The sequence below is a fragment of the Pseudochaenichthys georgianus genome, chromosome 22 (assembly GCF_902827115.2).
Source record: "Pseudochaenichthys georgianus chromosome 22, fPseGeo1.2, whole genome shotgun sequence".
Taxonomy (NCBI): domain Eukaryota; kingdom Metazoa; phylum Chordata; class Actinopteri; order Perciformes; family Channichthyidae; genus Pseudochaenichthys; species Pseudochaenichthys georgianus.
The window spans coordinates 9,854,309-9,877,639 of NC_047524.1; the positions used below are offsets into that span (position 1 = coordinate 9,854,309).

The window sequence follows — 23,331 nt, forward strand, 5'->3', positions numbered from 1 at the left end:
CCCCTCCCCGGACGTAACACACCTTCGCTGTTCTCGGGCCTTCGGAGGGTCCCGGGAGGGGCGGGGTGGCGCACTGGGCCCTTACAGGGCTGGAGGGCTGCTCTCCTCCTGCCGAGAGCAGGAGGGGGGGAGCCCTCCACACTTTAGTCCACACACTCGACACGGGGTCAGTGTTTGAGTGTGGGGCAGGGGCTCTGGCGCTCTCCCTGTTATCCTTAGGGATTCAGGGAGGCAGGCGTGTAGTTAGCCCTTTCGGGGCCGAGGGGGATCTCCCCATCCAGGGTGGGGGGGTCCCCCGGCACTGTTTTTTGAGCACACTTTTTGCGAGGTAAGCGCAGCAGGGTGTGCTCTGTCAGCCACAGCCCAGATTTCTCCTTGGTTACAACTGGGTTAAAGGAGAAGGTGGGGCAGCAGCTGCTGACCATAATAGCCGGTCAGGGGCAGTAGGGTGGAATATTGTTGGACGACAGTGCGCGTATACATCGTATAGATCGTATACATCGTATACATCGTATACAGAGAAGTGTAGGATGATAGTCAGAAGGCGAGGCCTCCTTTTATACGGTGTGATGCTCGCGCATTCAGGTAGGCCCGCCCAGGGCCGGCTACGTCTATAGAAGTCTCAGTGGGAGAATGCTTGCGGGGTAAGAGAGTACCCATAGAGTCCAGTAGAGGGCTCCGCTGTGCTAATATAATAAGGGTTACACTACGTAACCCGACGTTTTCTGTATCTTTGATGAATGATAAAAAGACAATTTTACCATTAGTTCTTAATGATATTGATACTGCTTGACTCAGTAGTCTTACACCTACTACCACAATACAATGAAGTACTTTGAGTGTGTTGTTTAAAAAAAAAAATCCTCTGTCAATGTCCCCTTCTGAGAACAAAATCAAGCCACTTCTGTTAAGTTTGATGAGGGAAAAAAATATGTTTGCCATTAGTTATTTGTGAGTTTCACACTGTTGGACTCAGTACTAGTGAAACTACTCCCACAAGTACTATGAAGTACTTTTACTATGTAATCCTCTGTCAATGTCCCCTCCTGAGTACAATAATGCATGTTTTTCAATGTTTTTTTGAAGCATTAAAAAGCCTTTCTTCCTGAGACTGACAGTATTGGACACTCCACCCTGTCAATACATTTCTCTTTTGTAGTGTATTGGTCTTTTGTAGAGGTTGTTCATTGCCAGCTAAAATATTGCCTATGGGGAAGCAAATTGGTCAGAACCAGCCCTGGTGTCATCCCCACAGTACCCCCCATTTGAAACATGCTCCAACGGCTATGGATGCCTAAGTCCATGAGTGGGAAATATAATCTACGTATTGGTCCAGTATTGGATCTTCTAAAGTTTCACCATCACGGAATAAAACAATAAATCTATGTCGGTTATTGGGTTATTTTTGAATATTTGGCAGATAGGACAAAAAAGGGAGGTGTAGCTCAACAGGAACCTTTGATCTTGTGTTGGGTAACATTGACTCTGTAAACATGACTCTTAAAGTATGTGGGTCACACTGCAGCTTTTCTAAGTAAAATACTTTGGTAAATGGTAGTTTTAAACACTTTTGCCTTTTTACTTCTGATGCTAACTGATGTGAGTCCCATGGTCCCCTGAAGTGGCTGAATTACTTTAAATATAGTGTATATATTCAGGTTTACAATACACGTCCTATTCTTCATAAAGCAGCTCTTACGCAAAGAAAATATATTTCCCCATATATTAACTGTCGATATATTGCATTATTTTGTTTTCTGATTTACTGGTTAATTGAAAAGATTTAATAACGGAAATCTTGCTGTGGCTACATCAACTGATACTGATTAATAATCAACATGAAAATCATATTTATTCATATCTACAAAATATATTGAAGATATATAGAATAATATATTGCGTTAATATATTACAATATATGGGATAATATATCAGTAATTGCCGCTTTCCATATATATATGGAAATATATATAATATATTGGTTGTGTATATATGTGAACATACATTTACTATATATTAACATTTATATGGGGACATATATGTCATATATATTTAGAATTATATGGGGACATGTATGTCATATATATTCAGATTTATATGGGAACATATATGTACCATATATTCAGATTTATATGGGGACATGTATGTCATATATATTCAGATTTATATGGGGACATGTATGTACTATTTATATATATTCAGATTCATATGGGGACATGTATGCACTATATATATATATATATATATATTCAGATTTATAAAAAAACATGTACATACCATATATTCCGAACAAGAGTGATATGTTCACAATGATGAGAAATGTATGTTCTGATAAAAAAATCTTTATTTTTTTTTATATCAATGTGTAACAGTTAATACAAATACATTTCACGTCATAATACCGAAAAAAAGCAGTCTGTTATTTAACAATCTTGTTTTGTTGTACTTAAAACATGAGCTGAACACTCAAAAAACAACACAAAACAAGGTCCGGAACAGGGCCAAAAGAACAGTCTTGTTTAATTGAATTGTCCATCTTGTTCTTTCGCTTCACCTGGTGCCGTAACACACAGATTCTCGTGTTAATTGACTTTCTAAGGTCTGATGTCTTGATCCCTGGAAAGCGGTTTTTTACAGCATCTGTGGAACAGAATAATTACAAATAATTAGACGTTCACAAAAGACAGCAGGAATTATAACAATATCCATAATATCTATATTAAAGCATGGGCTGGCTTGGCTTGGCCTCTCTGAAGAACCAGCACCTTACCGTGGTAGAGAGGTTTGTGTGCCCTGATGAACCTGGGGGCTGTGTTGTCTGGAACCTTGTGTTCCTGGTAGGGTCTCCCATGGCAAATTGGTCTCAGGCAAGGGGCCAGACTAAGATTGGTTCAAAAGACCTCATGAAAGAAACAACAAGAAGTGAGGATACCCGGCCCGGAGGAAGCCCGGGGTCCCCTTCTGGAGCCAGGCCCAGAAGGAGGACTCGTCGGCGAGCGTCTGGTGGCCGGGCTTGCCACGGAGCCCGGCCGGGCCCAGCCCGAAAAGGCAACGTGGGCAACACCTCCGCTTCTCCGTCCCGCGGGCCCACCACCTACGGGAAACATCGATGGGGTCGGGTGCGCTGCCAGAAGGGTGGCAGTGAAAGCGGAGGGTCTCGACGGACCAGACCCGGGCGGCAGAAGCTGGCTTTGGGGACGTGGAACGTCACCTCTCTGGGGGGGAAGGAGCCGGAGCTTGTGCGGGAGGTGGAGCGGTACCAGTTGGATCTGGTTGGGCTCACCTCTACGCACAGCGTCGGCTCTGGAACCTTACTTCTGGATAGGGGTTGGACTCTATTCTTCTCCGGAGTTGCTCAAGGTGTGAGGCGCCGGGCGGGTGTGGGGATACTCACAAGTCCCCGGTTAGGTGCTTCGTTGTTGGAGTTTACCCCAGTGGACGAGAGGGTCGCCTCCCTACGCCTGCGGGTTATGGGGGGGAAAACTCTGACTGTTGTGTGTGCTTATGCACCCAACAGCAGTTCAGAGTATTCGGCCTTCTTGGAGACCCTGGAAAGAGTCCTGTATGGGGCTCCTGAAGGGGACTCCTTAGTCTTGCTGGGAGACTTCAACGCACATGTGGGCAATGATGGAGACACTTGGAGGGGCGTGATTGGGAGGAACGGCCCCCCTGATCTGAACCGGAGTGGTGGTTTGTTACTGGACTTCTGTGCTAGTCATGGATTGGCCATAACAAACACCATGTTCGAACATAAGGATGCTCATAAGTGTACGTGGTACCAGAGCACCCTAGGCAGAAGGTCCATGATCGATTTCGTTATCGTATCATCGGACCTGAGGCCGTATGTTTTGGACACTCGGGTAAAGAGAGGGGCGGAGTTGTCAACTGATCACCATCTGGTGGTGAGTTGGGTCGAGTGGCGGGGGAAGCCTCTGGATAGACCTGGTAAGCCCAAACGTGTAGTTCGGGTGAACTGGGAACGTCTGGAGGAGGCCCAAGTTCAGGAGGCCTTCAACTCACACCTCCGGCGGAGCTTTTCGGGCATTCCTGTGGAGGTTGGGGACATTGAACCAGAGTGGTCGGTGTTCAAAGCCTCTATTGCCGAAGCCGCGGTGGGGAGCTGTGGTCTCAAGGTCCTAGGTGCCTCAAGGGGCGGTAACCCTCGAACCTCCTGGTGGACACCGGTGGTCAGGGAAGCCGTCCGACTGAAGAAGGAGGCCTTCAGGGATTTGTTATCCCGGGGGACTCCCGAGGCAGTTGCAAGGTACCGACAGGCCCGAAGGGCAGCAGCCTCATCCGTGGCCGAGGCAAAGCAGCGGGTGTGGGAGAAGTTCGGAGAAGACATGGAGAAGGACTTTCGGGCGGCACCAAAGTTGTTCTGGAAAACTGTCCGACACCTCAGGAGGGGGAAGCAGGGAACCATCCAAGCTGTGTACAGTAAGGATGGGACGTTGTTGACCTCAACTGATGGAGTGTTGGGGCGTTGGAAGGAACACTTTGAGGAACTCCTGAACCCGACAACTCCGCCCTCTATGTTAGAGGCAGAGCTGGAGTATGACGGGGGATCAACACCAATCTCCCGGTGGGAGGTCACTGAGGTCGTTAAACAACTCCACAGTGGCAAAGCCCCGGGGGTGGATGAGATCCGCCCGGAAATGCTGAAGGCTCTGGGTGTTGAGGGACTGTCATGGTTGACACGTCTCATCAACGTTGCGTGGAAGTCGGAAACAGTGCCGAAGGAGTGGCAGACCGGGGTGGTGGTCCCCCTTTTCAAAAAGGGGGATCAGAGGGTGTGTGCCAATTACAGAGGCATCACACTACTCAGCCTCCCCGGGAAAGTTTACTCCAAGGTACTTGAAAGGAGGGTCAGGCCGATTGTCGAACCTCAGATTGAGGAGGAACAATGCGGATTCCGTCCTGGTCGTGGAACGACGGATCAGCTTTTTACTCTCGCAAGGATCCTGGAGGGGGCCTGGGAGTACGCTTATCCGGTCTACATGTGTTTTGTAGACTTGGAGAAGGCGTATGACCGGGTTCCCAGGGAGTTACTGTGGGAGGTGCTGCGGGAGTATGGGGTGAGGGGGTCTCTACTCAGGGCCATCCAATCTCTGTACTCCCAAAGCGAGAGCTGTGTCCGGGTCCTCGGCAGTAAGTCGGACCCATTTCCGGTGAGGGTTGGCCTCCGCCAGGGCTGCGCTTTGTCACCAATCCTGTTTGTAATATACATGGATCGGATTTCGAGGCGTAGTCGTGGGGGGGGGGGTCTGCAGTTCGGTGGAGTAAGGATTGCACCACTGCTTTTTGCAGATGATGTGGTTCTGATGGCTTCATCGGTCTGCGACCTTCAGCACTCACTGGATCGGTTCGCAACCGAGTGTGAAGCGGCTGGGATGAGGATCAGCACCTCCAAATCTGAGGCCATGGTTCTCAGCAGGAAACCGATGGACTGTCCACTCCAAGTAGGGAATGAGTCCTTACCCCAAGTGAAGGAGTTCAAGTATCTCGGGGTCTTGTTCTCGAGTGAGGGAACAATGGAGCGTGAGATGGGCCGGAGAATCGGAGCAGCGGGAGCGGTATTGCAGTCGCTTTACCGCACCGTTGTGACGAAAAGGGAGCTGAGTCAGAAGGCAAAGCTCTCTGTCTACCGGGCCATTTTCGTTCCTACCCTCACCTATGGTCATGAAGGATGGGTCATGACCGAAAGAACGAGATCGCGGATACAAGCGGCCGAGATGGGTTTCCTCCGCCGGGTGGCTGGTGTCTCCCTTAGAGATAAGGTGAGAAGTTCGGTCATCAGGGAGGGACTCGGAGTTGAGCCGCTCCTCCTTCGCGTCGAAAGAAGCCAGTTGAGGTGGTTCGGGCACCTAGTTAGGATGCCACCTGGGCGCCTCCCTAGGGAGGTGTTCCAGGCACGTCCAGCTGGGAAGAGACCAAGGGGTAGACCTAGGACCAGGTGGAGGGATTATATCTCTTCGCTGGCCTGGGAGCGCCTTGGGATCCCCCAGTCAGAGCTGGTTGATGTCGCCAGGGAAAAGAAAGTTTGGGGCTCTCTGCTGGAACTGCTACCCCCGCGACCCGACCACGGATAAGCGGGAGAAGATGGATGGATGGATGGATGGATGGGCTGGCTTGGTGAATAATGTGGGAAAGCAAATAGTGGAAGAATAGGCCTTGTACGTCTGAGTGTGGCGCTACTATAAGGTCTTGATGTCCCCAAGTTGGCATGGTTCATTCTTTGGGGTGCATTAATGTGCTAACCATATTTCCTGGCGATTTGCCCAACCGATTGCGAGATGTTAAATTTAACAATTTGGCCTTTGATTGCTGCTTCAGGAAACATCATGAAGTCAGGAAACCCTGATAAATAAAAACTAAACTGGAAACTAATAATGTACTAATAATGATTCAGTTAACCCCATGTTCTTGGCCAATTCCATAACCTGCATATGACATTGATGGTCACTGCCTCCTAAAACTCTAAAAAAATTGGTTTGTAACTATAGCCTGTAATATTTCACTGATTTGGTTTGGAGGTTTTTTAACATTAAGAATAACTATCCAAAAAAATAAATGAATAAACAGACAAACTGGAAACCCTGCCACCAGCTCTGATAACATTGGTTCTATTTCGTCCCTACTGACCGCCAGAGGCGGTGCTTTAGCACTGGATATGTCCATCGCGCGCATTCGCAGCTCGAGTACCAATAACAACAAAGTCACCTGTGACCCACGTGACACCGGCTACATCAGCCGGTGTCGACAGAGGATCTGTTCCTTTTCATCTTCTCGCTGTGCGAGAGTACCTTGGCTACATTTTTTGTAGCCTACAGCGTTCGTTCGGAACATTTGTTAAGGATTCTCTGCAAACAGCTGGCTGCGTGTAGCTTCGCGACTCATCCAGTCGGGGCCGCGGGATTACCCGTCCTCCAGGAGCTGCGGCTGGCTGCGCAGAGACTTCGTTCGGACAGGTTGGTGTCGGCTTGGTTGGCGATGGCAGTGTTTCTACTCCCTCTCCCAGCCTAGTTGTCCTGATTTCTGTCTGTTTGCTGAGTCTTTTGGTGACGGAGGTGTTTTCGCTCCCTCTCCCAGGAGTATTGCTGTGCTTTTGTACTGTTTTGGCCGCGGCGTTGGGCCAAACTTCATTAGCATTGAGCTAAACCTCATTAGCATTGAGCTAAACTTCATTAGCATTGAGCTAAACTTCATTGGCATTGAGCTGTACTGGCTAGTTAGCAGTAGCGGCTGCAGCCACTCGGCTGACGCCGGGTTAAGCACCGGAGTTTCCCGTGCCGTTCCTTTTCTTTAGCTACAGCTGGCATTCGCCTTTGATTTAACGCTAAAGTTGCCGTGTTTATCCCGTTAAACAGGTAGCTGGTGAAGGCTGTGTTCCCACACCCGCTTCCGGTTACGCTGCATCTGGCGTTCGTCTTCAGTTTAACCAGTGAAGGCAGTGTTTTCGCCCCCGCTCCTGGTAGGCGCTAAACGGCCTGGTTTTTTCTGTTAAGCAGGTAGCTGGTGAAGGCTGTGTTCCCGCACCCGCTCCCGGTTACGCTGCGTCGGGCATTCGTCTGTAAATTAACCAGTGAAGGCAGTGTTCTCGCCCCCGCTCCTGGTAGACGCTAAACTGCCTTGTGTTTTCTGTTAAGCAGGTAGCTGGTGAAGGCTGTGTTCCCGCACCCGCTCCCGGTTACGCTGCATCTGGCATTTTTCTGTAAATTAACCAGTGAAGGCAGTGTTCTCGCCCCCGCTCCTGGTAGACGCTAAACTGCCTTGTGTTTTCTGTTAAGCAGGTAGCTGGTGAAGGCTGTGTTCCCGCACCCGCTCCCGGTTCCGCTGCATCCGGCATTCGTCTGTAAATTAACCAGTGAAGGCTGTGTTCCCGCACCCGCTCCCGGTTACGCTGCATCTGGCACTCGCCTCGAGCTCAGCCAGTGAAGGGCAGGTAGCTGGTGAAGGCTGTGTTCCCGCACCCGCTCCCGGCTTCTCTGCATCTGGCTACCTACAGAATGGCTCATTCATGTAGCGCCTGTATGGCTTCTCTCGAGCCCGAGGACGGCCACGACCGTTGCCCCTCTTGCCTCGGCCTCGACCATCTAAGGGAAGCTCTCACGGTAGGGGCCTGCATGAACTGTAGCTGCATGCCCTGGGCACTCAGAGTGGCTAGAATCACTGAGGTGGAACGTCTGGCGGCAGCCAACGGACACCTCTCTTGGTCACATCCTTCCCCAGATCAGTTCGACCGTCCCTGGCGACTTGAGGGAGCGATGGCCATGGGTGCACCCCCCAATAAGAGGACTAGGAACAGGCTGTCCTCTAAAGTGGATCAGCTAGCTACCGACATGGACACGATGAAGTCGCTCCTCGTGGCCCTTCAGCCAGGGCCCGGTATAGGGGCTGCTAGCGGGCCGCCTGCCCCTCCTTCGGTTGCTGCCTCTCCTTCGGTTGCTGCCCCTCCTTCGGTTGCCGCCCCTCTGTATGAGGATGCCTTGTCGCTAGCGGCTTCGGCTAACCTCTTCAATGAAGAGACGGAGGACGAGGTCCCGCTCGAGGAGTTTTCCCTCTCCTCTGCTCAGGGGTCTCTGCAGGACGGGGAGGACGGCTCCATGGCGGCCATCATTCGTACGGCCTTGGCGCACCTGCAGATTCCGGTTCCGCAGGCCAACTTGGCTCCGGCTAGTGCCTTCTTCAGGCGTAACCCAGCCCCTGTCCCCCTCACCGTTCCTCCTTCAGAGGAGTACCTGAGGGAGCTCCAGGCATGCTGGAGGGACACCAGGGCCTTTTGCCGCACTGGCTCCGATGCCCGGACCTTGGCTGCCATGCAGGACCCGGCGAGGGTGGGGCTGGGTGGCATGCCACCCATTGAGCCTGCCATCGCCTCCCTGATTCTGGCTCCTGACGAGGCTTTAAGGCCTGAGGTCAGGTGCCCTCAGCCTCAGTGCAGGGTCACGGATGGGCCTACGACGCATGGGTCGTATCGGGAACTCCCTCTCCCATCTAATGCTGGCCGAGCCTTCTTTGCTGGGCCTCAGTGATGCATCACTGCAGGCCTTTGCCCTAATGACTAGGGAATTGGGACGAGTTATGTCTTTTCTGGTACAGACTCGTCGCCAGGTTTGGCTGGCCCAGTCACCACTAACGGAGACATGTAGGAGGGTCCTCCGTAGCGTGCCAGTCGAGCTGTTTGGGTCAGCTGCCCTGGAGACACTGGAGCGTGCTGCCCAAGCGAGGCAGACCAGGCAGCAGCTCTCGGGTCTTCGCAGTCCCGCGGCCACTCCCGGCAGGCCCAGGGGCCGCTCTAGCAGCCGCGCTCAGCCACCGGCTTACTGGGGTGGTCGGCAGAGTTCCCAGCGGCCCACGCAACCAGCCAATGACTTTCGTGCCCCAGGTCGCCTGGCTTCCAGGCGGCCTCGCCCTTCAGAGCCTTACCGGCGCCCCCCAAGGGGCTCCAGGGGCCGGGGGGCTAGGCCCTGAAGTCCCGGGGCCGGTCGTCGGCTGTTTTTCCCAGCAGCAGCTCAGCTACTGGGCTGCCTGTATTTCCGACCCCTGGGTGGTTTCCACACTAACCCAGGGCTACGAGTTGCAGTTCCGACGCCGGCCCCTAGCCTTCGGCCGGGTCAGAATGACAGTTGTCAAGGACCCGGCGAAGGCCTTAGCGCTAGCCCAAGAGTTGTCCGTCCTCTTGGCCAAAGGCGCAATCGAGCCAGTGGACCCCCTGCGTCAGGGCGGGGGGTTCTACTCGGCGTACTTTCTTGTGAGCAAGAAAGTTGGCGGATTCCGTCCAGTTCTGGACCTCAGAGGAATCAACAGATTCCTGAGGGTACTACCCTTCCATATGCTAACCACAGCAGACACCCTTCGTGTTGTCACACAGGGGGAGTGGTTCACAACCGTGGACTTGAGGGAGGTTCGCCTTTCAGGGCCGACATTATCAGTTCCGGGTGCTTCCCTTTGGTCTCTCCCTCTCCCCAAGGGTGTTCACCAGGGTTGTTGCGGCAGCGCTCGCTCCCCTGCAGGCACAGGGCATGAAGGTCCTGCCATACCTGGACGACTGGCTGGTTTGCGCGCCGTCCCGGGCCCAAGGGGCCCAGGATACGGCGCGCCTCTCATCCCACGTTGCCCGGTTGGGCCTGACAGTGAACACCGGGAAGAGTTGCCTGGACCCTTCCCAGCAGGTCACTTATCTGGGGATGGTCCTAGATTCGGTCACCATGAGGGCCTACTTGACACCTCGTCGTGTGGACGACATTTCCCACCATCTTCGCATCTTCAGGCTGGGCAAGAGGGTGCCTTACATACAGTTCCTCCGGCTCTTAGGCAGACTGACAGCTGCCTCAGCCGTTGTGCCCTTGGGCCTGTTGTCACTGCGCCCCATGCAGATGTGGCTGAACAGCTGTCACTTGGACGCCAAGCGGCACAGGCACAAGAGAGTCAGGGTGTCTCAGCGGTGCCTCCACTCTATGTCCCGCTGGAGGGACAGGGCCTATCTCCTGAGGGGTGTGCCCATGGGCACCATCCCATCCCGCCGGGAGACTGTCACTGTGGATGCGTGTCTCTCGGGGTGGGGTGCGGTGTGGCAGGGCAGGACCGTGCAGGGTCAGTGGTCTGCCCAGGAAGGTGCACGCCATATCAATGTGCTGGAGCTTCGGGCGGTGTTGCTCGCACTCATGCACTTTTTACCCCAACTGGCAGGCAGGCATGTGCTCGTTCGTTCGGACAACATGTCCGCAGTTGCCCAAATCAACCACCAGGGGGGCGCCAGGTCCGCACAGCTGCTCCGCGTTTCGCAGAGCCTCTTGCCTTGGGCGCTCCCCCGCCTCACCAGTCTGCGGGCAGTTTTTCTGCCAGGGGACCTGAATCAGGTCGCAGATTTCCTCTCACGGCGCAAGCCTCCACCGGGGGAGTGGAGGCTTCACCCGGAGGTGGTGGAGATAATTTGGAGCCTCTTCGGCAGGGCCGAGGTGGACCTCTTTTCCTCGGAAGAGTCGAGGCACTGCCCCCTCTGGTTCTCCTGGACGGAGGTGACCAGCCCATTGGGTCAGGATGCCCTGGCGCACGACTGGCCGGACACTCTCCTGTATGCCTTCCCGCCGTTGCCTCTGATACTTCAGACGCTTCAGAGGGTCCTTACTCAGGGGCACAGGCTCCTTCTAGTTGCCCCCCGCTGGCCGGGGAGAGTCTGGTTCCCACTGCTACGCAGTCTCTGCTGCAGCCCACCGTGGCGTCTCCCCGACAGGAAGGACCTTCTGTCACAGCTCAAGGGTCAGATCTGGCTCCCCGACCCTCGCCGCCTTCAGCTCTGGGTTTGGCCTCTGCAGGGCCCAACCCACTGTTGAGTGGTGTCACGGCATCTGTCAGGGAAACTATCCTGAATGCCAGAGCTCCATCCACTCGGGCACAGTATGAGTGCAAATGGAGGCTCTTCTCCCACTGGTGTGTGAGTAAGGCTGAGAATCCGGGACATTGCTCCGTGGCCACCATTTTAGAGTTTCTGCAGTCCCTTCTGGATAGTGGACGTTCTCACTCCACTTTGAAGGTGTATATGGCTGCTATCTCTGCCCGACATGTCGGAGTCGAGGGCGCCACAGTGGGGCGCCACAGGTTGGTGTCCCTCTTTCTAAGAGGGGCTCTACGGCAGCGCCCCCCTAGCACCCCGGCTTGGGACCTGCCCCTAGTGTTGGATGCCCTATCATCTCCTCCCTTCGAACCCCTGGCCCAGGTCGGGCTTAAATGGCTGTCCCTGAAGGCAGCATTTCTGCTTGCCATAACCTCAGGGAAGCGAGTCGGAGAGCTTCATGCCCTCTCCGTAAGCAGTACATGCCTGAGGTGGAACTCCGATGGCTCGGGTGTCACCCTCTGGCCGAATGTGGAGTTCTTGCCCAAGGTGCTTCCACTAGCCCACTCCAATCGGCCTATCCAGCTGGCACGCTTTAACATTCCACAGGAGAACGGCACACCTGAGTTGCTGTGCCCTGTGCGTGCCCTGAGGGCGTATATTGATGCTACGGCCTGTATACGACAGTCAGAGCAGCTCTTCGTTTGCCATGGCGGCACTAGGAAGGGTCGTGCTCTCTCGAAACAGCGGCTGTCCCACTGGGTGGTGGATACCATCACATGTGCCTATGGGGCCAGTGGCCGCCCCCCGCCATCAGGGGCCAGATGCCACTCTACAAGAGGCGTCTCAACATCGTGGGCTGCCCTAAGAGGGGTGCCCCTGGAGACCATCTGCGCCGCGGCGTCATGGGCGTCTTCTGGCACATTCTCCAGGTTCTACCGGGTCAATGTCGCCACTCCTCACCCCCTGGGGGTGGTCTTGTGGCCAAGCTCCGCTGCTTCCAACTAGGTGAGTAAGTGCTTGGATTCTTCATGACATGGTTGGTATAGGTCATCCAGTGCTAAAGCACCGCCTCTGGCGGTCAGTAGGGACGAAATAGAACGATAGTTACGGCTGTAACTACGGTCTATGAGTCCCGGATGACCGCCAGAGTTTCCTGTCACTCAGAATTCTTGTGTGCTCGCGAGAAGATTCTGGGAACAGATCCTCTGTCGACACCGGCTGATGTAGCCGGTGTCACGTGGGTCACAGGTGACTTTGTTGTTATTGGTACTCGAGCTGCGCATGCGCGCGATGGACATATCCAGTGCTAAAGCACCGCCTCTGGCGGTCATCCGGGACTCATAGAACCGTAGTTACAGCCGTAACTATCGATATCTTACCAAGCAAAGCTTCCAGTTTCTTCCCGTCAAGAGCCTGTCGTCGTTCTGCTGTAGGATCGACCTTGTTCAACCCTCCGGTTAGGTTGGACTTCAGGAGAACATCAACACTGAAGATGCCCATCAGCAGCGTTCGTGCCATCCCATTGGCTGTACTTTGTGCTTTGGCAGTCTCCCAACAATGAGCTGAGACAGTGGTTTCACCATCATTGCCCAGTGTCACCTTAATTGCAAAAAACAAACCAAAAAAGCAACAGAAAATGCTACTTAGTGTTTTATTTTATTTCTCCTCAAAACGTACCAATTGCACAAATACTTACTTCTGAAGGTTTGCAAGGTGTCACAGTTTCACCTTCACACTCAGAGACTTTGGTAGGATTATTTGAGAGACACTTCGTCATCTCCCCTAGCAAAGTTGGAATTTCTGGAAAATAATTGGAACAAAAAAATGAATGTGCTACAAAATGATACAGGTGGCAACCACGGTGGCTATATATTGAGAAAAAGGAAGATGGGCGTTAATGTTTGTAGCTTTGTATATTATTCCTTAGCCTCACAAACCAGATTAATCTTGCAGATTTTCACATTGTGAGATACAGGCTTACACCATTTCCCATTCATAACATTCTGGGAAGGAAGGCTTAACACAAAGCAGCAAGCTTGCCAAACTAGAAGGACATTTTCTTGGATATGGAATTTCTGGCAGCCCCTAATGTAATGGGCATGTTGCTATTGAACATTTAAGGTTACACCTATAGATTTAAGTAATTCGTGGCTCATTCAAACTAATTTGATGTTGACAAATCCGATGATGGATACTAGCATGATCACAGGAGACACTCAAAATGTCTAAAAATGTATAAATTAAAACAAGACATATGCAAGCCCACTTATTTTCTAGCAGCTGAATGGGAATCATCACTAGACTGAATCTTGCGCTGTGAAATTCAAGATTCATCTGGCAGCAAAGCTATTTCCTCCTACAACATAAATGTATTTAGTCTAAAATGAGGAGTCGCTCATTACTCTTTCATCTAAAAGAGGTACTTGCCTTTCACCAGCATGTTGCGCAGTCTGCTATTTTCCTTCTGCAAAGTCTTGACCTGGCTCTGGAGTTCTCGGATTTGGGTTTTGTCATTACTTGAAGATTCTCCTGGTCTCCGGGTTCCTTGGGCAAGTTGTTTTTCTTCCGTAATGATTTCTTCCTCAGTCCGTCTCTGAGCTGCAAGTGTGGGCTTTTTCTATAAGGGAAAAAAGTAGATGTTCAGGGTATTACACTATTATTATCATTTTAAATAATGTCCTATTATTATAATAAACACTCAACATATAGTATATTTGAGCTATTTTTAGTTGTGATGTCTGTTTGCTTCCCCTGTCGCGAATTCTGATCGCTCAGTGATGATACCAATGCCCATAGAATCTGAGGAATCTCAGCTTTAATCGATATCTTGTATGTGCAGTTACGATAAGTAATAAGGGTATTTTTACCTTGAGTTCTGTGCATTAGCATTTTTTCGCTCAGGGCTCATTTAAATGCTTCTTGTGAGACTTGTGCTTTGTTGGTGTGGTTCATTTCTTCAGTTAGCTGAGTTTCTAACCGTTAAGTGAGTATGACACTTTAATAGGTTTTTAAATATTAAGAAGCCCTGAGACAGTTTGGTGAAAAAACTACCCGCCAGAGCCGGAATAGGGTCCTCTCAGGCTTAACAGGTTAACAAACAATGCACCACGGCACTCTGGAGAAAAGTATAAGGTTGGAGAAGTAGTTATTTAATTTAATCTGGCTTCGTATGATTAAAAACTAACCGACGCAGTCCTCTATTGATATTGTTGTGAGCTGTTTTTCTGAGAAAACCAGAGACGTAAAACGCTGTGTTGTCATAAGAAGGCACGTAAACGGTTACGTCATGACGCAAACGATGACACAATAATTCACCTTTGAATCTGCATCTGTAACAATGAGTGGACCAAATAAATGAAAAGTCAACTGAGTGCCGAGTGTGTTTAATGAGGAGTGGATAGCTAAATCTTTTTTCACCGATCTGCTACTGGCCCGGCCGTCAAATGTAAAAATCATAGCAGCCCCCGAGCAAAACGTTTGCCCACCCCTGGTCTACACACACCAGGGTTCATACACTTTTTCACTAATGATTTTCAATGACTTCTCCAGGACCTTTACCTAATTTTAAAATTACTCTTTCTCAGCGGCACCACTGAACATTGTTTATTTTAACATGGAACAGGAAAATAAGGTCTGCATATGAAACATGTTGTGCCTATCTAAAACAAATCAACTAGTAGGCTTACTAGCTTCTACACGCTAAAGCCACTAACATCTCTCACCAGCAAAATACCTCATCAGTTAAATGCCATTTTACGTTTCATTACTATACAGTATTTATTATCATTATAGTATTACTATTTCGGCAATTAGATCAAATATAAATTATATTTCATGCAACTTTAGTTACATTTCCATGACTTTTCCAAAACTTGGGGAAAAATATTATTTTCCATAACTTTTCCAGGGCCTGGAATTAGCATTTTGAATTTCCATGACTTTTCCAGGTTTTTAATGGCAAGGCAAGTTTATTTATAGAGCACTTTTCAACGCAAGGCAATTCAAAGTGCTCACACACACACACACACACACACACACACACACACACACACACACACACACACACACACACACAACACACACACACACACACACAACACACACACACACACACACACACACACACACACACACACACACACACACACACACACACACACACACACACACACACACACACACACACACACACACACACACACACACACTTTTCGGAATGTCACAGTCTCCACTGGGAATTATATCCTGCTCTTCATCATAATCACCGAACAGGCGTTTGGGTTTCCTGGATCTCTTGTGGTCTTTCGGCGTGTCCGCTTTAAAAAGTTCCCGCTCTGCAGTTTTCAGTGTAGACTCTTTTTCTACATTAATATAGGAAACAAAAATAGCCAAACATCAACGCCATTACAAAAATACTGAATACTTCACATATTGTATTAATAATGTGTCCCATTATTGATTATTGAAACATGATTTAGTCAGCTAACAATATCAGTGCACTGCCAGTATGTAAGGTTAAGTTAATAAGGCGTTCTGGCTACCCGTCTTCTTTTCCCCTTAATATCTTAATGTATTTAGACGTTCTTCTTAAAAAACGAATTATGATTTATGGCGGGACAATGCTATGGTTAAGGTCTGGTTAGGTATGTGCACAAAAACACGCTAACGTTACAGCTGGCTATACATTGCTAAATGCTAACAATATTAATTGTACCTTCATAGCATGCTGTCGGAGGAGTTTTCTAATGTAAGCTATGCACATTGTTTAAATTAAAATGAAGAGCTGAACTTGCCTGCTAACTGCAGCACCACTGCATGCTCAACTTGCCATCCATTGACAGGCTTCTTCGTGTTAGCCATACGACATTCAACAAGATATGACCTGGAAGTATCTGTCTGGTCAAAGTCTGAAAATCCAGGTTAGTGGTACAATGCTAACCGCATCTCTGTCTGGTCCCTGAGTCCAGGACACAAGGGCATATCGATAGTTTGACATATTATCTAGTGAATGACAAGGTGAAAGTTAGCTTCTTCTTCTTCTATGCTGTGAAAGTTAGTTATGCATTTGGCGGTCTTTTCACCTCAACTTCCGGTTGTGTGCACGCAAGATAAGTCCGTCCCACATTGAAGAAGACCTACCAATCACATTCGACTTGTCCGTCAGTCGCGCGCAGTCGCGCACCACCCCCACAACCGTGCGCAAACTACTATGTCCCAGGGGGAAAATGGACCGACTGAAAAGGAAATATATTCTCCCTGGATCCGATAAAACGGAGATTCCGCCAAGAACAAAACGGTGGAAAAAGAGGTTAGTGTTTTGCTTCATCCTGGACAACGACGGTGAGAATCAGCATGTCGTCACTGACGTTGAATCAGAAACCAATCAGCTGTTAGCTGTTAGCACACAGAGCTCACATATCATTATGACTGTTCAGAAACTGGAGCAAAGTTATACATGTACAAACCACATAGGCCTACTGTCTGTGTCAAGGCGAATACAGTCGCTGGTTTATTTATGTCTTTATGACGTTGTTGTGAGTTTGGGCGGAGCAGATACAGGTTAGACCTCCATTCGAAAACCCACATTTTAAAAGGTTTTCGCCTGCTGTCTTGTAAGCACATTAATTCATGGTTTTTACTAACCGGTATCAGCATGTAGTTATTTCGGCATAATTTTAAAACGTGTTTTACAAATGAATAATGCTCAAATATGTTGAAAGCTGAAAAGCCCCCTAAACTCATCTTTCAAATTCTCGGTTAGCTGGATTATGACTGTGATTTTTTAAACTTGGTACTTTCATGAATTAATTTCCAGACATAACTGCTAATTTCCTCAGAGAGGAACACATAGACACACATAGAAATGTCATTATGAATAGACAAGCTTTTAGAGGGAAATATTACAATATTTTGGTGTTTGAAAGATACACATTAATTAAAATCAAGCATTCTTGTCATTTTAATCCTTTATCACAGGAAAACACTAACAGAGGCCAACGACATTGAGATTCGTAAATCAATCCAGGATCTGGTGAGTCATGAACTTGTATAATATCTACATATATGTTTTTTTTAGACTTTTTTGGAAGTTTCTTGTGCAGTGTATCTATTTTGTCGACAGGCAGTACACTCTGTTATGCTTAAAATAGAGTGGAAAAAAACATCCGATACTCAGTCTTGTATTGTCAGAACCCTCTCCTGCAGCAGAGGTCATTATCAATATCTTGAAATATGTATGATACTTAAACGTTGACAATGCCAAGCTATTGGATTGGGTGTGATCTTGCATACTCACTATGTAATATTCCTTTTAGTCTGGAGACAGTATTGGAGATACTGTTTTTTTTGCAAAATGTGTGCACATTACATATAAAGTGTTTTGGACCTAATATGTGGGAACTTCCTTTTAAGCCAAATGACAGTGCTGAGGTCTGGAGCCCCATAAGTGGACTATCATCACAAAGTCTATCAGGAACTACAGAAGAAGTAGATGTAAGTGTCAGCCTATATGTTTCTGTGTTTTATTAATATACATATTTTGACTGCACGTAAATATGACATAAGTTATTCAGGATGTTGATATTGTTTTCATAGAACCTGAATCATAATTCCTCTGACCACGACTTGGATAATGGCTCTGAAGATGCACATGATGTCAGCCACACGGCCGTAAGTGTAGTGTCCTTTTTTTTTTAAATTGCACATTTTATGTGTAAGGTCTTACAAATATCTTGAGAACTAACAACGTTGCATCTTGGTAACATTGCAGGTTGTTTTGTAGATTATGTAATGGATAATTTAGTATCTGTTTTTTAGATAACTGATGAAGATTCTGATGCCTGGCCTTCTCTCAGTGGGCAACAAAGTCTGTCAGGAGCAGAAGTCTCTGTAAGTTTCAGCTTTGTGGTGTGTTTCTGAACCATGTATTCTTTAGCAACGCTATAAATTATAGCAAGAATCTGGCCTGATTTTGCACTTGGAGAGTAAGAAAATACTCAATTTCTGCTGGTACCCACCCAGCCAGCATATTAAAAAAAGAAATATTGCACATGGATGGTTGTACAGGGCAAGGCGTAAGAGGATATATTTTGCTATAGGATTCAGGTCATTGTCTCAAGCCCTACTTGTTTCTGTGCTTGACTATTTCACTGAAGCTACTTAAAAACTGTAAGTTAATTAATACTTTATATTCTTACACATCAGAACCTGAATCGCAATTCCTCTGACAGTGGCTCTGAAGATGGGCATGATGTCAGCCACACAGCCGTAAGTTTAGCGTTATGTTTTCTTTTTGAATTGCACATTTTATGTGTAAGGTTTTAAGATTATTTTAAGAACTAACCAAACTACATATTGGAAACATTGGTCACATGCAGGTTGTTTTGTAGATTATGTAATGGATAATTTTGTATCTGTTTTTTTAGATAACTGATCAAGATTCTGATGCCTGGCCTTCTCTCAGTGGGCAACAAAGTCTGTCAGGAGCAGAAGTCTCTGTAAGTTTCAGCTTTGTGGTGTGTTTCACACTTATCATGTCATATCATACACACTTATCTGTGTCAGCTTCTTGAGCCATATGTTGCAGTGCCACGTGCGCTTACGGTCACATACACTTGTATATATATATTGTACACTGTAGGTGATTATAACATATGAAAGTAAGCCTATTTACCGCTTTGACATTTGTTTTTATATCATTTTGTATTTGTTCCCAAATCTGTTTTACACTGTTGGGGTGGCAGCTGAAATCATTTGCTTTTTAGTACACCACAGGTATAGCCAAGGAAATTGTGGCAGAACCTGGTGAAATCACACAGAAGCTATCTGGATAGATTGCATTAGGGTTAAGTGGCAACAAAAAATGTGCTTGTATTTTGCAGGAACAGGTTCTTCTGAATTGTTCTGTTTGGCAGGCTGTGACTTAACTTGTAAAGAGGCACCATGCCCAAATGTCATAATCCACATTTGTCAGAATAAGATATTTAGAATTCTTATCATGGTCATATTTAGCTGGTCGAAGGTTCAAATTCACAAGCTGCTTCCTCTAAATTGGTATTGGTTATAGTTTGTCCTAAAGTCCAGGCAGTTCCTCTAAAATGTAATTAGTCCTACAAAAAAATACATTCATCTGTAAAATGTCTGTGGAGGTATATGGATCACAATGTTTGTGTTTAATGCATCTCTATTTTTGTATTTATTGTTTTTGTCTCGTGTAATTTCCCCAAAAAAATCTGATTCACTTTTTTCTCCCTATTACAGAGCCTGCAGGCAGACTGTGATGAGTTTACACCCAGCTATCCTACATCGCCACTCTTGTTTGAGGATGAAAGTTCCACAGAGTGTGATTTTCACATCAGTGATCTACAAAATTTGAGCCCAGCGTCAGAGTCATCAAATAACTTAATTCCTGATAACTTTGATGACAGTGACGGTATCGGTGTGTTTGAACCGAGGCAGTCTTTTACAGACTCTGACTCTGAATCAAATCTTGGCAGTGGAGAACACATTTCCCTTGAATATGAAGACAGTATTGATGAATCCCATTTGGGAGAAGCCGGTAATGTTAAGTTTCCTCAGGTAAATGAAGAGCCACTTTACACTGGTTCACGACTCACCAAAGCTCAGAGTTTTTTACTTATACTCTCATTTGTTTTGAGACACTCACTCACTGGTGTGGCCCTCTCTGATCTTCTAGATTTGATTAATATTCACTGTCCAGAAAACACAGTGTCAGCCTCAAAGCATCTGTTCTTAAAAGAGCTTAAGCCAATAGAAGGTCACCTACAATGTCACATATACTGTCCAAACTGTGAGTATTACATTGGGGACCAAGTTAGTGAAGGGCAGTGTACTGTGTGCAACACAACGTGGGATAAAAACAGCTCACTGAAGAATGGAAATTTCTTCATATACTTACCAATCCAAACACAGTTGGAACATCTTCTTCAAAGAAGTGATATTGAAAATTGTCTCAATTCAGGAAAAAACACATGTAATTCAGAAAATTATGAAGATATATGTAGTGGTAAAATGTACCATAATCTGAACGAAAAAGGAGGCCCACTTGATTGTCCTCATGGACACTCCTTAATACTCAACTGCGATGGTGTGCCTGTTTTTAAGTCATCATTGTATAGTATTTGGCCGTTACAAGGGATTGTAAACGAGCTTCCTTACCCTGTACGCAAAGAAAATGTTCTACTTTTTGGCTTGTGGTTCGGCAGCAAAAAACCAAATGTTAATACATTTTTAAAGCCGTTCACTCTAGAGTGTCAGAAGTTGTCAACTGTGGGCTTCAAGTTAAAAAGAAACGGCGTTTTGGAACAATGTAGACTTGTGGCAGCTCTTATGATGTGTGATTCAGTTGCCAGGCCCATTCTACAAAACATGACACAGTTTAATGGTCAATACGGGTGCAGCCTCTGTCTGCATCCTGGTGAACAAGTTCAAAAGGGAAAAGGTACTGTTAAGGCCTACCCATTCAAAGATGTTCCAAAAAGGGATCATGCGTCAACCATAAGTGATGCAAGGGAGGCTCTGCGTACCAACACATCTGTGAGGGGGGTTAAAGGGCCCACATGTCTTATAAACATTCCACACTTTGACATCATATCTGGCATGCCGCCTGACCATATGCATACTGTACATCTTGGTGTGGTTCGACAAATGGCAAGTATGTGGCTGGACAGTGAAAACCACGAGAAACCATATTATCTTGGGACTAAAGTGACCGAACTTGATCAACGACTCTTACTTATTAGGCCTCCTTGCAATGTGACAAGAGTTCCCAGATCTCTTCAGCAAAGAAGGTTTTGGAAGGCTAGTGAATGGCAGAACTGGTTACTGTTTTACAGTATCTTTGTGCTAAAAGGCATTCTGCCCCAGGTATTTTACCAGCACTGGTTAATCCTTGTCACATTCATGTTCTTACTATGCAAGGACATTATTACAACAGAGGAGTTAAAAAGATGTGAAAAACTGGTTGTAGATTTTGTCAAACAATTTGAAACACTCTATGGAAAGCAAAATGTGTCATTTAACGTACATTTATGTCTTCATTTGCCTGAATCTGTAAATAATTGGGGACCTTTGTGGGCACATTCAGGATATATTTTTGAGTCATTTAATGGGGAAATACTTAAACTGTTTCATGGCACTCAGTGTGTTCCTTTACAAATAATGAAAGAATTCACATATAGACAAGTATTGCCTCTTTTGAGAAATGATGCACTGAGAAATGCTGTGCCTGCATGCATTCAGCTGTATAACCACTTAACTGGTCAAAAAAGACTGAAGCAATTTGAAAGAGTAGCAGATCAGATTGTTACCCTTGATTTGTATTATTCACGAAAACTTACTAGTGAAGAGATACTAGCCATGAGAGAGAAACTTTCAGTCACTGCAGATACAATTGTGAAAGTATTCAGTAGACTTCTAGTCAATGGACAACTGTATTACTCACAAGAGTTCACTAGAGTAGTGAAAAGGAACAGCTTCACTGTTATGTTACAGAATGGACACATAATCACGATTTACTATTACATTATCATAGAGCAACAAGGTACCAGAAAATGCATTGCTCTTGGTAGAGAGTATGATAGATCACACAGTACATTGATTAATGTAGAACATGTAGTTGGTCTAAAAAGACTATTGCGGGGCAGGAAACAGATCTTTGATGTGACAATGTTCAAAGGAAAATGTATGCTCATTGATCTACCACAATATGCAAGCCTCTATGCATGCTTACCTCCAAGATGCAGTGGGGAGGACTGAAAAGTGCAACGTTGGTGTATTACCAAGCAAAATGGTGTCTATACTGCAACATGTTATTTCATTACATTACATTATCCTTGAAATCCTTGAATATTTTTTGAAATAGACATGACAGATGTAAGTCATTTTGATAATCTCTTTACCCCTTTTGCTGCCGTGTTAGAGAAGGCAAGGGACCACATACTCATCACTAACACAGCACAGTTGACAAGTGTTCATACATAAAAGCCTCTCTTTTTAATTGTTGTGTGTGAGTTTCTGTAAAGCCTGCTAGTTCTCTTTGTAAAAATGGTCAGTGTTTTAACAGTAATTATTAACCTTGACTGTGTCTCAAACAATGCCGAAATGTTAGGGAATTGGGCCTGGAATGCCTTGAAAGTTCTTTGAAGTTGATATTTAAGAAGGTGTGGGATCCTTAATTACCACTCAAGGTGGCAACATCTAATGAAGCATTTTTAAATAGCATGCTTGTTTATATTTTGGTATTATAGCAATTATCAAGTCACAACTTGATGAATACGCTAACCAGGTTTAGAAATTACCATTGTTATATTTGGGATCAATTTATTGATTAGGTTTCTTTAGCTTCCATTTAAAAACAGTTATGAATCTGACACATTTTAAACAAGTTGCCAAGTTACGTGGGTGTGTACTGTATACATATATATATATATGTGTGTGTCTGTATATATTTATGAATTTGATATTATTTTGATGAATATCTGTTCAACTTTATGTAAACTCATGAAAGATAAATGAGTGTTTCAATAAAACTATTACATATACAAATGTATAGTGCAGTTTTTGTTTTCATTGTAATATTTTTTTTATATGTATCAATATATTGCAATATATTAAAAAATATATATATAAGGACTACTTTCCCATATGGAAATGTATGATCCAGTATATCGTATTATATATTACAATATATTTTTCTTTTACATTTTCCATTTCGAAGCACCTGATTGTTTTCTCTTTGACGGCGCCATAATCCCATCATCAACATGCAAGCATTTGCATTTGAATCTGCCAATCAGATCAATCTATTGCTGGAGAGGGGAGGCCTCCTCGAAATCTGTGAGATTGATTGGTGATGATCACTGGCACGTAATGTGTCCAATGAGAACGTTAACACGTTTTAGAGAGTTATACAAAATATTTGTTTAGCGATAGGGAGGGTCGTTTTGGATAGCGGAAAGCTCATTATCCATGATCCT

At 46.6% G+C, this 23,331-nt stretch overlaps 1 protein-coding gene and 1 long non-coding RNA gene across 7 annotated transcripts in view; one reads left to right on the forward strand and one right to left on the reverse strand.

Moving 5' to 3' along the window:
• The window catches only part of LOC117467509 (4-galactosyl-N-acetylglucosaminide 3-alpha-L-fucosyltransferase 9-like), a 65,836-nt gene that overhangs the window by 12,569 nt on the left and 29,936 nt on the right, over positions 1-23,331 (reverse strand). The window contains exons 1-6 of one of the 5 annotated variants that reach the window (XR_011645213.1): positions 16,129-16,399; positions 15,544-15,696; positions 13,763-13,952; positions 13,032-13,135; positions 12,715-12,934; positions 2,359-2,640 (exon numbers count right to left, since the gene is read on the reverse strand). The exons of 1 other annotated variant lie outside the window; for it this stretch is intronic. The gene's annotated coding sequence lies outside the window, so the exon portion shown is untranslated. Of the gene's footprint in view, positions 1-2,358; positions 2,641-12,714; positions 12,935-13,031; positions 13,136-13,762; positions 13,953-15,543; positions 15,697-16,128; positions 16,400-23,331 lie in introns of those variants that run through there. 3 more of the 5 variants (XR_011645212.1, XR_011645215.1, XR_011645214.1) reach the window with 3 other exon arrangements.
• LOC117467508 (uncharacterized) lies at positions 16,495-22,879 on the forward strand. Of its 2 annotated transcripts, none has more exons than XR_011645217.1 (8): positions 16,495-16,643; positions 17,312-17,366; positions 17,747-17,827; positions 17,930-18,004; positions 18,138-18,223; positions 18,539-18,601; positions 18,760-18,831; positions 19,595-22,879. It is a non-coding gene; the product is annotated as an uncharacterized lncRNA (long non-coding RNA). The 2 variants fall into 2 exon arrangements; XR_011645216.1 differs by having other exon boundaries at positions 16,501-16,643; positions 18,152-18,223.